General features: G+C 42.0%; 1 protein-coding gene across 1 annotated transcript in view; it reads right to left on the bottom strand.

Moving 5' to 3' along the window:
- L3MBTL4 (L3MBTL histone methyl-lysine binding protein 4) overlaps nt 1-12,978 on the bottom strand; it is a gene marked incomplete at its 3' end in the record, with an annotated part of 408,304 nt that overhangs the window by 193,660 nt on the left and 201,666 nt on the right.

Below are 12,978 nucleotides of genomic sequence, written 5' to 3'. Positions count from 1 at the left end.
TAAATAATGGAAGGATCCCTAATCTTGATTCTTGAGGCATTTTTAGGAAAGGGGTGATTCCAACCCAGTTTCTTCTGCTAGCAACAGTTTTGCGGTTATGTGCCTTGCATTTGGAATACACATCCTTGACTCAAGATATTTACATTTTAATAAACACTGAAATCCACATATGGGTAAGTTACTTGCAATTGGAATAAGTTTTCTCCAGACAGTGTGCTGCAGATCTTAAGACAACTGCATTGAGATGGTTGATATGTAAATAATATTGTACATATTGTAACTAAAAAGGAAATGTGAAATCACCTAGTCCAATTGTCATGCTTTGCAGATGAAAAAACTGAGACCCTGAGATGATGGGAACTTACCCTGTGTCCAACCACCTGAAATTATAAGGAATATTCTTAAATTAAATTAAGGGTAAGACCACATGAAACTGTTTTTATTTTGAAAGAATAAACGGAGAAAAGATGCTTTCCATTGCGGGGACTTTTGTGTGTTGGGATAAACTGTATCTGAAATGTCTCCCTCAACACCCACTTAAAACAGTGCCACTCAAGGCGGTAGACGGCAGTGGGGATGTAGGAAGCTCCCAGGAGGTGGAACACAGCCACTGCGTGGAAGGAGGGCTGGCAGCAGGGCACAAAGCCTCCTGCCAGCTACGCAGAGCGCACACTCACGCGAGTTCCCCACCTCTCCGAGGGAAGGGTGAGGAAATGCACGTGATGAGAGGCGACGGAGACTGCAGAGGAGGCAGGGGATCCTGTGTCGTACGACAGAAATTCTGGAGAGAGGAATAGAGTCAGAATACAAAGAAAACTGTAAAAAATACTCGGAGGAAAAAATGACTTCTTTAGGACTTTGGCCTAAAAACGGCGAGAGTACATAGTGTTACAGGTGAACTCAGTGAAAAGAAAACCATATGTAGACATATGCAGGGAAGTTTAAATTTCATTTATATACATGCAGAGACATAAAAGTATCCCATGGGAAACCTTGATAAAAGGACAGTGGGCTACTGTGAAGGACCATCGGTTGGGCTGGACCAGACTCTGCCTGCACCACAGTGAGAACCAGAGGATGAAGGAGGCACCATGGACAGAGCTCTGAGAGAGAAGGGTCTGGGCTACAACCTGTCTCCTCTCAAATGGCTCCTGGGGGAGATGCAGTCTCCCACATGCGAAGATCGTAAACAAAATATGCAGGCACCAGTGGCAAATTACAACAAACCTTGAAAAGAACTGTGCCAGAACAGGGAATAAAAGAGGTTAAGTCAAGAAAAAAGAAGGAAGCTGTAGCTGGAAAGGACCGAGGTCACCACTGGAACCAGTGAGACGTATAGAAATAAAGATACATGGCTGTTTTAAGTATGACTGCAAAGTTGTTTGCCCACTTTTTCCCCCCAAGAGTTGATTGCTTTGCTTAAAAACTGGAAAGAAAGAAAAGAATAAAGTATATAACCTAAAATTCATTTAATACAAGTGGGTGTTTTGGATTAGGGAAAAAAGAAAAGCATTCAGCATCTCAAGTTTCACAAAAGAAAGCCAAAGACATGTAAGACCAGACACTATAAAACTTCTGGAGGAAAACATAGGAAAAACACTCTGTGACATAAACCACAGCAAGATCTTTTCTGACCCATCTCCTAGAGTAACAGAAATAGAAACAAAAATAAACAAATGGGACTTAATGAAACTTAAAAGCTTTTGCACAGCAAAAAAACCATAAACAAGACAAAAAGACAACCCTCAGAATGGGAGAAAATATTTGCAAATGAAACAACAGACAAAGGATTAATCATCAAAATATAGAAATAGCTCATGGAGCTCAATATCAAAAAAAACAAACAACGCAGTTAAAAAATAGGCAGAAGACCTAAATAGACATTTCACCAAGGAAGACACACAGATGGCCCAGAGGCACATGGAAAGATGCTCAACATCACTAATTATTAGAGAAATGCAAATCAAAACTGCAATGAGGTATCACCTCATGCTAGTCAGAATGGCCATTATCAAAAAAAGCTAGAAACAATAAATGCTAGAAAGGGTATGGTGAAAAGGGAACCCTCCTACACTGTCTGTGGGAATGTAAATTGATACAACCACTATGGAAAACAGTATGGAGTTTCCTTAAAAAACTAAAAGTAGAACTACCATATGACCCAGCAATCCCATTGCTGGGCATATACTCTGAGAAAACCATAATTCAAAAAGAGACATGCACCACAATGTTTCATTGCAGCACTATTTACAATAGCCAAGACATGGAACCAACCTAGATGTCCATCGACAGATGAATAGATAAAGAAGATGTGGCACATATATACAGTGGAATATTACTCATCCATAAAAAGAAACAAAATTGAGTTATCTGTAGTGAGGTGGATGGACCTAGAGTCTGTCATACAGAGTGAAGTAAGTCAGAAGGAGAAAAACAAGTACCGTATGCTAACTCATATATATGAAATCTAAAAAAAAAAAAGGTACTGATGAACCTAGCTGCAGGGCAGGAATAAAGAGGTAGACATAGAAAATGGACTTGATGACATGGGATGGGAAGGCGACGCTGGGGTGAAGTGAGAGTAGCATCGACATATATACACTACCCAATGTAAAATAGTTGGCTGCTGGGAAGCAGTAGCATAGCACAGGGAGATCAGCTTGCTGCTTTGCGATGACCTAGAGGGGTGGGATAGGGAGGATAGGAGGGAGGCTCAAGAGGGAGGGGATACGGGGACATGTGTATGCATATGGTTCATTCGCTTTCCTGTGCATCAGAAACTAACACGGTACTGTGAAGCAATTATATTCCAATAAACATCTATTAAAACATAAAAAATAGGGGGCTTCCCTGGTGGTGCAGTGGTTGAGAGTCCGCCTGCCGATGCAGGGGACACGGGTTCATGCCCCGGTCCGGGAAGATCCCACATGCTGCGGGGTGGCTGGGCCCGTGCGCCATGGCCGCTGAGCCTGCGCGTCCGGAGCCTGTGCTCTGCAACGGGAGAGGCCACAACAGTGAGAGGCCCGCATACCGCAAAAAAAATAAATAAATAAAAAATAAAGTACATGAAAAAACTCTTAAAAAATATAAGTTAGAGAAAAAATGGCAGACTGGAAAACTGAATTTATCATTTTTCCTTGATAATCAATCTTTTCTCTCGATACTAAAAAAAGTAATAAATAAATGAAAGGGTATAAATACACAAGGACAAAACACGAGAGAAGAAATGATAGCAGGTAGCAGAGCTTCATGCAGTTTCAAGGCTGGAAAAAGGGCAAGCTGGGAGCCAAGAGTCTGCAGAGAGAAGATGTCACAAAAACCCACCTGGAAATATTTGGAAGCAAGTTTCTGCTGGAAGGCCCTTACTAGAAGAAGGGGTCCCTGCTGTGACTCAGGCTCCTTGACATTGGCCAGTCCTCTCCTGACCACTGCCCCTGAATCCCACCAGCTGGCAGGCCCTGAGCACACAGGCAAGGTTTGCTGGTGCCTTGTTCTCAAGAGTGAACTTGGAGGGACTTCCCTGGTGGTGCAGTGGTTAAGAATCCGCCTGCCAATGCAGGGGACACGGGTTCGAGCCCTGGTCCGGGAAGATCCCACATGCCACAGAGCAACTAAGCCCGTGTGCCACAACTACTGAGCCCGCGAGCCACAACTGCTGAAGCCTGTGCACCTAGAGCTGGTGCTCTGCAACAAGAGAAGCCACCGCAATGAGAAGCCCGCGCACCACGACGAAGAGTAGCCTCTGCTCGCCTCAACTAGAGAAAGCCCATGCACAGCAATGAAGACCCAACGCAGCCAAAAATAAATAAATAAATTAATTAATTAAAAAAGAAAGAGTGAACTTGGAGAAGGACCACCAGGACTTGAGAAATGCCTCTCACATGACAGAAAGAAGCCGACCGACCTAACTGGAAAACGAATCAAAACACAAGTACCTGGGGAAAAAGTCAATGCTGGGTTAACTTAACCAGTCAATGTTGGTTAAGTTAACCCAGCAAATAAGAACAGGATACAACAAAAAACAAATCAGAGAATAAGGACATGTTCTCAGAGACTGAAAAAAAATCATAGTATGGTTAAAAAAAAATCAAAGGATTGTAAGACAAAGTTGAGGAGCTATTCCAAGGAAGCGAACAAAAGACAAGGCGTTTAAAGATAGGAGAGAAAAATTGAGCATCTGTGAAGGAAAACAAATGGAGCAGAGAGAAAAGATGGCAGAAAGAAGAACTCACACAGGGGCTTCTGGAAATAAGATGTGTGAGTCTCCAGACTGAACCAGAGAGCGAGGAAGGCGCATTCTAGCACAGCGGGAACACACTGAAAGTCCCGACCGTGTCCGGGGTGAGATTCTCGTAGTGGGTGGGAGGGAAGGACAATCCTTTCAGTGAAGTGAAATCTGAACAACAGCCGACTTCCCATTAACTTAAGGAAAACGCAGCAATGTCTTCAATAATCTGAAGGAAAAGTTTTCCGACTGGAATTCTATCCACAACTAAACAGCTGTGGGTGAGGAGAGAGAACACATATTTCGACACACACAAAATAAATGAGTAACTATCTCCCACAGCCCTATGCCCCAAAGCCAGGAGAAATAAACCAGGGAAATGAAGACAGAATCCAGGGAGGATCTGACAGAGGGAGCTGGAGGGGATTCCAGCAGGCAGGTAGGTCCCAGGAAGACGGCTGTGCAGCCCACCTGCAAGAAACAGGCTCACACTGGGAGGTGAGCAGAGGCGGCTCCAGAAGGGTCACCTGCAGGGGCTGTGTTGGCTCGGGGACCACCTGACATGCCCAGTGCAGCTCAGAAGGGCTTTGCAGGTGAGGGGTGACCAGGCAGGAGTCTGAGGCCAGCCAGGGCTGGGCTGTGAGGAGAGACGCCTGACGCAGTGTGAAACGACCAGGTTGTGTTCACCCAAAACCCACCAGGAAGATCAACCATTTAAAAGAAAACATCATACGGAAAGTCAGACAAACGACGGAACAAGAAATCCAAGAGCTGTGGCTTGGGGGCCCCACCTCTCAGAACACTGCACTGTCCACTGCACCCCCATGGATGGTCTACTGTTGCAGTGTCGCTGCTTTGTTTCAAGATACTCTGACCCGTTTACTCGTTTTCTGTGTTCCAGTTCATTCACTTCAACTTCTAGTTTGCTCTTACTTTCCTTTTTCTACTCATTTAAAAAGTTAGTTAACTTTACTAGTTGAATATTTAAGTAAGTTATTTTCACTCTTTCTTGTTGTGTAGGGTTTACATTTACCTCTGAACACACACACAGTGATGTCCCAAACGTTTATCTCTTTAGTGTCCTCATTAGACTCCATCTGGATTTTCTAAGATTTGGGTTTGGGTCTCCTTTGACCCTCTGATTGCTTAAGCTGTATTTGTGAATGTTTTTGCGTGTCTTCTAGATGATTGGCTTTCCCCCCCAACAACTTCTTGTTTTATTGCATTTGATCAGAGAATGGGTCTGAATTGTTTTGGTTTTCAGAATTTATAAGTTGTCTGTGGCCTAATAGTTGAGTTTTGAAAAGTGCTCTTAAGTAGGCTTTTTTTTTTTTTTTTTGGACATATATCTTCCGGTCAGTCTTCGTCTTTTTAAAATCATGTTATTCAGATTCTATATATCTGTATTTGCTTTCCCTATTTAACCTATCATAGTCGTAAATAGATGAGTTAAAATCTCCTAATGTTATTGTGTTTCTCAGTATATTTCCTGCAGTTATGCTTTCAGTAACATGATCATAAAGCACATTAAGACTTACATGTGTCTTAGTCTCATTATGAAATTTAACCTTTTCTATTGCAAAGACCTCCCAATTACAGATGGAGAAACTGAGACTAAGCACAGTGTGGCCATTTGCCCCCTAGTTATAGTAAATGGCAGGTCTGCAAGTCGAACTCAGGCCAGTCTAAAACCTCAGACGTTAACACAGTGACTGACACACACCACATACACCACACACACCACACATCTGTGGGAGAACAGATGTGAAGAGAAGAAAACAACCTGAAATCATTTCCATCATAAGTCTTGAGCTGGCAAAATAGTTCCAGGCAAACCACAAATAGAGGCTGAGTTGTGCTAGCAGGTTCCACGAAGAGCACCCAAACGCCTTAGATCTATCTGACCCCTCACTCCTGAGCAGCAGGTGCTCCTTTCCATCTGTGCTCTTTACGGCATGACACTGGCGATTCAGGTCCTGCATCCCACCTGGAGCACCGGGGTGGGGGTCCTTACACTCTGACGGTACCTGGCTCTCTGTGTAAAGAATAATCATTACTTCCTAAGTAAATTACCCTTGTATGTTTTATGGCACAGAGGTAGATCAAGTCTTCCGGAGTCTATGCTCTGCTCATTTAGAAAAAACAACATACCTAATCTGGACCCTGGCTTAAAAGTAGGTTTACATCTTGTAGTCCCAGTATTGTCATCTTTAAAAATTTCTGGGGCCTCCCTGGTGGCGCAGTGGTTGAGAGTCTGCCTGCCGATGCAGGGGATACGGGTTCGTGCCCCGGTCTGGGAGGATCCCATATGCCGCGGAGCGGCTGGGCCCGTGAGCCATGGCCGCTGGGCCTGCGCATCTGGAGCCTGTGCTCCGCAACGGGAGAGGCCACAACAGTGAGAGGCCCGCATACCGCAAAAAGAAAAAAAAAAAAAAATTCTGTGTAAACAAATACACCTACTTCTTTTTATTCACTATGTAAATTCATTCAAATAAAATGTAAATTGTGTGATAATTTTGTGCCAAAAGGCCTATTTTCATACAGATAAGAACTGATGCAATTTCTTTCCAATAATGGTTTATGCAGCTTCTACATGAACTCTAAACAGCTTTGAATATTATTTTTAATCCCTTGACTATTTACATGAAAACAAAAATAAACCTGTCTGAAATTCATCTAAAAAGGATACCAAGGGGTCTGCCTGATCTCTGAAAGTGGTATGTTCTCTTCAAACATCTTCAGCGACATCCTCATGTCACTGTTCTTGTCAGCTGTACAAAACAAGATGCTGACAACTTATTTTAAGAATGTTGTTTACTTCCTTTCAAAACACCAAACCTTCAACATCTGAATGAGAAATACTGACATGAAATGGTGAAAACAACATTCACTCCTTGCAGGCACTTCACGGCCTGGGAGAGTTTCATGGAAAAGCAGCTGAAACAGCCACCTTCCTAAAAGCAGCTTCCCGAAGGCTTTTTTGGGAGCACAAGTCAATTGAGTTGTTTTGTATGAAACTGCAGGGGGGCTTCTTGTTTTACTTTTTCTTCATTTTTTAAGATACAAAAATATTTGCTTAAGAATCTTCTGGACTAGAGACTGTAAAAAGCATTTTATAGAATGCTGACTCTTTGGTAAAGGTATGCATCTGAGACAAGTTAAATAAAAACTTTCATTTTAGAATGTTTAATTTAAATTCTTCAGGAAACTCAAGCTAGACATGATTATAATAGTACATCTAGGATTCTGGGAGAATGCAGCAACATTTTAAAATTCTCATCTCTTGCTTTGACATATAAGAAGCAAAATGTATAATGATAACTTTGGGCGTGTTACAGCAAATTTCTAGCACGTGTAAGGGTGTGTGTGCATGTGTGTGTGTGACATGCTCAACAGATACCACCAAGACATGCACTGAAGAATAATATTCTTCATCTTTTACAGCTATGTAAGATTTAGACTACAATAACATGAAAGAAATAACATGAAAACAAAACCCACAGATTATGAATGATGTAAAAATTTTTTTACCCAGTTAATTACAAAAGGATTTAAATAAATTCTTAAGTTATACACATAGTCACATAAGTAAACTGACTAACCTGGGAAATGACATTCAGAATGTCATGACCTAGAGTGAATTAAAAACAGATTTGGGCTTCCCTGGTGGTGCAGTGGTTGGGAATCCATCTGCCAATGCAGGGGACATGGGTTCGAGCCCTGGTCTGGGAAGATCCCACATGCTGTGGAGTAACTGGGCCCATGAGCCACAACTACTGAGCCTGCATACCACAACTACTGAAGCCTGCATGCCTGGAACCTGTGCTCCACAACAAGAGAAACCACCGCAATGAGAAGCCCACACACTACAATGAAGACTGATCCCTGCTCGCCGCAACTAGAGAGGGCCCGCATGCAGCAACCAAGACCCAACACAGCCAAAAATAAATAAAATAAATAAATTTATTAAAAAAAAAACAGAACAGATTTGGTTGTTAAAAAGAAATCAGTGTATTAACTGAAAATGGAATCAGTCAGTCAATGAGTAACGAGCACCTCAAAGCTAAAATTGGCAAAGACAGACCATCACTGAAAGTGATTAAAGCAGGAGACAGAAACGCCCGGTGCCTGCAGGAGCCGACCTTCCTTCACCCGCGACCCCACCCTCCTACACTGCCTTGCGGTCACCACTCCTCCAACAAGATATTCCTCCCGCTTCCTTGAGCACAACATAGTGTTCAGTGTAAGAAAAGCTTTTCACAGGTAAGTCAGAATTTATTTACCTGATGGTCTAAACACTTTATAAATTCTATATAAAAATGCAAGTCCAAGGAAAACTCAGTTCTCTAACTTTTGTCTTTTTCCATTCTAGAGAGAAGCCAAGTACAGGTGCTCATCACTTTTTATTTTTCTCCTCTGAGACAATGGAATCACTAAGGTGATTCCATTTTGAAGATGTTTCTTTTTCTTACAGGAGCCCTGCTCCAGCATAACAAGGTCTAGGCCAGCAGAAGAGCTGTGGCCCAGTCACCCAGTCATAGCGCCGTCAGCAGGGGCTGCCCTGTGGATGTGAGGTCTGGATACAAAACATATCCTGCCTCATAGTTCCCTAAAAATGTTCCATCCTTCAACAAAAAACCACAAATAACAAATTCTGGCGAGGACGTGGGGAAAAGGGAACCCTCATGCACTGCTGGTGGGAATGTAAACTGGTGCAGCCACCGTGGAGAACAGTATGGAGGTTCCTCAAAAACTAAAAATAGAGCTACCATATGACCCAGCAATCCCATCCTGGGTATATATGCCCCCAAAACGAAAACACTAATTCAAAAAGATATGTGCATCTCACACCAGTCAGAATGGCCATCATCAAAAAATCTACAAACAATAAATGCTGGAGAGGGTGTGGAGAAAAGGGAACCCTCTTGCACTGTTGGTGGGAATGTAAATTGATACAGCCACTATGGAGAACAGTATGGAGGGTCCTTAAAAAACTAAAAATAGAACTACCATACGACCCAGCAATCCCACTACTGGGCATATACCCTGAGAAAACCATAATTCAAAAAGAGTCATGTACCACAATGTTCATTGCAGCACTATTTACAATTGCCAGGACATGGAAGCAACCTAAGTGTCCATCAACAAATGAATGGATAAAGGAGATGTGGCACATATATACAGTGGAATATTACTCAGCCATAAAAAGAAACAAAATTAAGTTATTTGCAGTGAGGTGGATGGACCTAGAGTCTGTCATACGGAGTGAAGTAAGTCAGAAAGACAAAAACAAATACCATATGCTAATACATATATATGGAATCTAAAAAAAAAAAAAAGGTCATGAAGAACCTAGGGGCAAGATGGGAATAAAGACACAGACCTACTAGAGAATGGACTTGAGGATATGGGGAGAGGGAAGGGTAAGCTGGGACAATGTGAGAGAGTGGCATGGACATATATACACTACCAAATGTAGAATAGATAGCTAGTGGGAAGCAGCCACATAGCATAGGGAGATCAGCTCGGTGCTTTGTGACTACCTAGAGTGGTGGGATGGGAGGGTGGGAGGGAGGGAGACGCAAGAGAGAAAAGATATGGGGACATATGTATATGCATAACTGATTCACTTTGTTATAAAGCAGAAACTAACACACCATTGTAAAGCAATTATACTCCAATAAAGATGTTTAAAAAAAAAATGATATGTGCACCCCAATGTTCATATCAGCACTACTCACAATAACCAAGACATGGAAACAACCTAAGAGTCCATCAACAGATGAATGGATAAAGAAGATGTGGTATATATATATACAATGGAATATATATATATATAATTGTATATATAATTACATGGAATATATATAATGAAATTTTGCCATTTGCAGCAACATAGATGGACTTGGAGGGCATTATGCTAAATGAAGTAAGGCAGAGAAAGACAAATGTATGATATCACTTATATGTGGAATCTAAAAATTAAAACTAGTGAATATGACAAAAAAGAAAACAGACTCACAGATATAGAGAACAAACTAGTGGTTACCACTGGGCAGAAGGAAGTGGGGAGGGGCATGATAGGGTTAGGGGATTAAGATGTACAAACTACGTATAAAATAAATAAGCTACAAGGATAAACTGCACAACACAGGGAATATAGCTAGTATTTACAATAACTATGAATGGAATATAATCTTTAAAATTGTGAATCACTATGTTGTACACCTGCAATATATAATATTGCATACCAACTATATGTTAATAAAAAAAGTAAAAAAATTTTTTAAAGTCCCATTCTTCTATCACGTGTTCAGTTATCTCATTTTTTTCTAAGCCTCACAGAATGCCTTTCTTAACAAACACTTCTTTATTTTTACATTTTTCTGGTTTCTTCCAAAGTTCTGATGCCAACCCGGTAAAGGCTACTTGCTGGAGAGAATCACATCAGATATTCTCACATTATTCATAATCAGATACTATAACTAAGAACAGCAATCAGACCCACTTGGGCCATACTGGATGAGAAAGTTCAGGGAAGCTGCTGAAACACAGTGGAGTATGCCCACTGTGATCTGGTCCATGTTTTCAGAATCCAAGTAGGGGAAGGTGAATAACCTACACATAAGAATCGTGGTCGGGGGGGAGGGGGGCAAGTCAGCTGGGGTGAGTGAGCTCCTCGGTGGTCCCAGGAGCTGCCCAGGTGATGTCTGTGACCCCAGCCCTGGTGCCACAGGCGGGCAACTGCAGAGGACAATAAGGGACAGACCGACCACCACGTACTGGCTGGCTCACTCTGAGGATAATGATTCAAGCTTTGAAGGAGGCACCAGGATGTCCAGTTATCCATCCAGAAATACCTGGCACTCAAAAATCCACCATGAGGAGGCAGAACCTGGTACACTCTATCAGGGCTGTCCAGAGGAACTTTCTGGGCCATCCAATACGGCAGCCATGAGCCACAGGCAGCTCCTGAGCAACTGAGATGTGGCTACTGTGACTAAGAAACTGAAATTTTCATTATTTTTAATTGTAATTAATTTCCATGTAAACAGACCCATATGACTACAACTACCATGCTGGACTTTGCAGCTCTAGGTTTTTAAAAACTAACATAAACACCCAAGAAAAGCCTGAAGAAGATTATTCACAGCCACACACCCCTAGTAATGTCTGGAAAGTGGTTCTATCGACAGGGTCCTCACCTCACACAGACCCCAACCCGATGATGGGATGGCTCTTCCCCCACCCGCTCCCCCGTGTCCTTTTCTCTCTTCCTCCCTTCCCTCGTACAGAACTCCAGCTTAACCGCCAGGGCCCCTCTTATAATCTGCGAGTCCTGCACTTGTCCAAGTAACCAAGGTGTCTACATGTCTTCAATTTCTTTCTTTTTTATGGTTGCTATATTATAATCTTTTAAGTGTTAGGTTTTTTTTATTTTCAACTTTTTATTGCTGTATAATACATTCATAAAGAAAGGTACAAGTATTATTAGTGTACTTAAGCTCAATGAATTTTCACAAGTTGAATACATCCCTGGTTATCAGCACCAGATCAAGAAACAGTATTACCAACACCTTGGAAGCCCCCTTTTTGAGCAGAGAACTCAAGAAATGCTCCACCACTAAGGTTCTTAACGATACAAGTGTTGTGTGGAAAAACATGGGCATCCAGGATGCCAAGTCAAACGGAGATTCACGAGAGTCTGATTTTGAATGTAAAGAAGCTTATGTAATACTTTAACCAATTTGTGTCACTTTTTCAAACATGTGCAAGAGTAGGTATTTGATTTTTAAATATCTGTGACAAAAGATTTAGAACTCTTTCAATTAAGTGTTAGTATTATATTTACACATATAACATATTTACGTACATCAGCATTATTTCTTATAGTAACACTTGCTTTGGTTCATTTAGAGCTGTTTGAAGCACTGGTTTCCAGAACTGCAAGCACCTGACACAGCGACGACTTCTCTGTGGATCTCTTTTATCCAAACAAACATTTCCTTGTTTCACATATATGATTTATCCTTTTCTCTTCATAGTTATCTACGTGTTTGTTTTATCTGTTTGTGTATTTGGACAAATCTGATGTCAATTCTGTTCAGCTTTAATTTACATATTCTGTAACTAGATCACCAATATGAATAATTTATCTATATGTTACTTTACCACTTGATGGTGACAGAAAAAGCAGCGAGGACTTCAACACTTATTTGTACTTATTTTTCATTATGAGCACTATCCTCTCCATACTACTATCACATATTTAAAACACAGGCATATTCTGCAATGTAACTTCACGCTATTTTTTATCCTATAACAGAATTATCTCACCCCCAAATAAATAAAAAATAGAGAAAAAGAAACAGAGGCAAGGTGAGAGCCAGGGGCGAGGCGGCAGGAGGTTCTGGAATTTCTTGAGAAGGCGGCGAGACGGGCAGATGTGAGGGGAGGATTCAGGAGCGCGAGGGACGAAGGGTGGGGCATGTGTGCACCTGCTGAGACAAGTGTCAGAGGGCAGAGGCCCTGGGAAGCTTGGTGGTCTGGGCCGGGCCTCAGGAGGCCAAAAGGCCCAGAGGAAGCGGGCTGGGCAGACATTGGAAATGTTGAAGATGGGCCTCGGGACAGGGATGGGGGAGTATGATGGGGAGGTGTCCGGCTCCCAGAGGGTCATTACGATGCTTCCTACAGCTGCTAATCTGCATCATGTTTCACTGCATCCCTGAAATAATTTAAATAAAAAATTTTAC

Source organism: Mesoplodon mirus (assembly GCF_964341445.2).
Source record: "Mesoplodon mirus genome assembly, chromosome: 13".
Taxonomy (NCBI): Eukaryota; Metazoa; Chordata; class Mammalia; order Artiodactyla; family Ziphiidae; genus Mesoplodon; species Mesoplodon mirus.
Note: the sequence above shows the minus strand (reverse complement) of the source record. Positions and strands in the feature narration are given on the sequence as shown.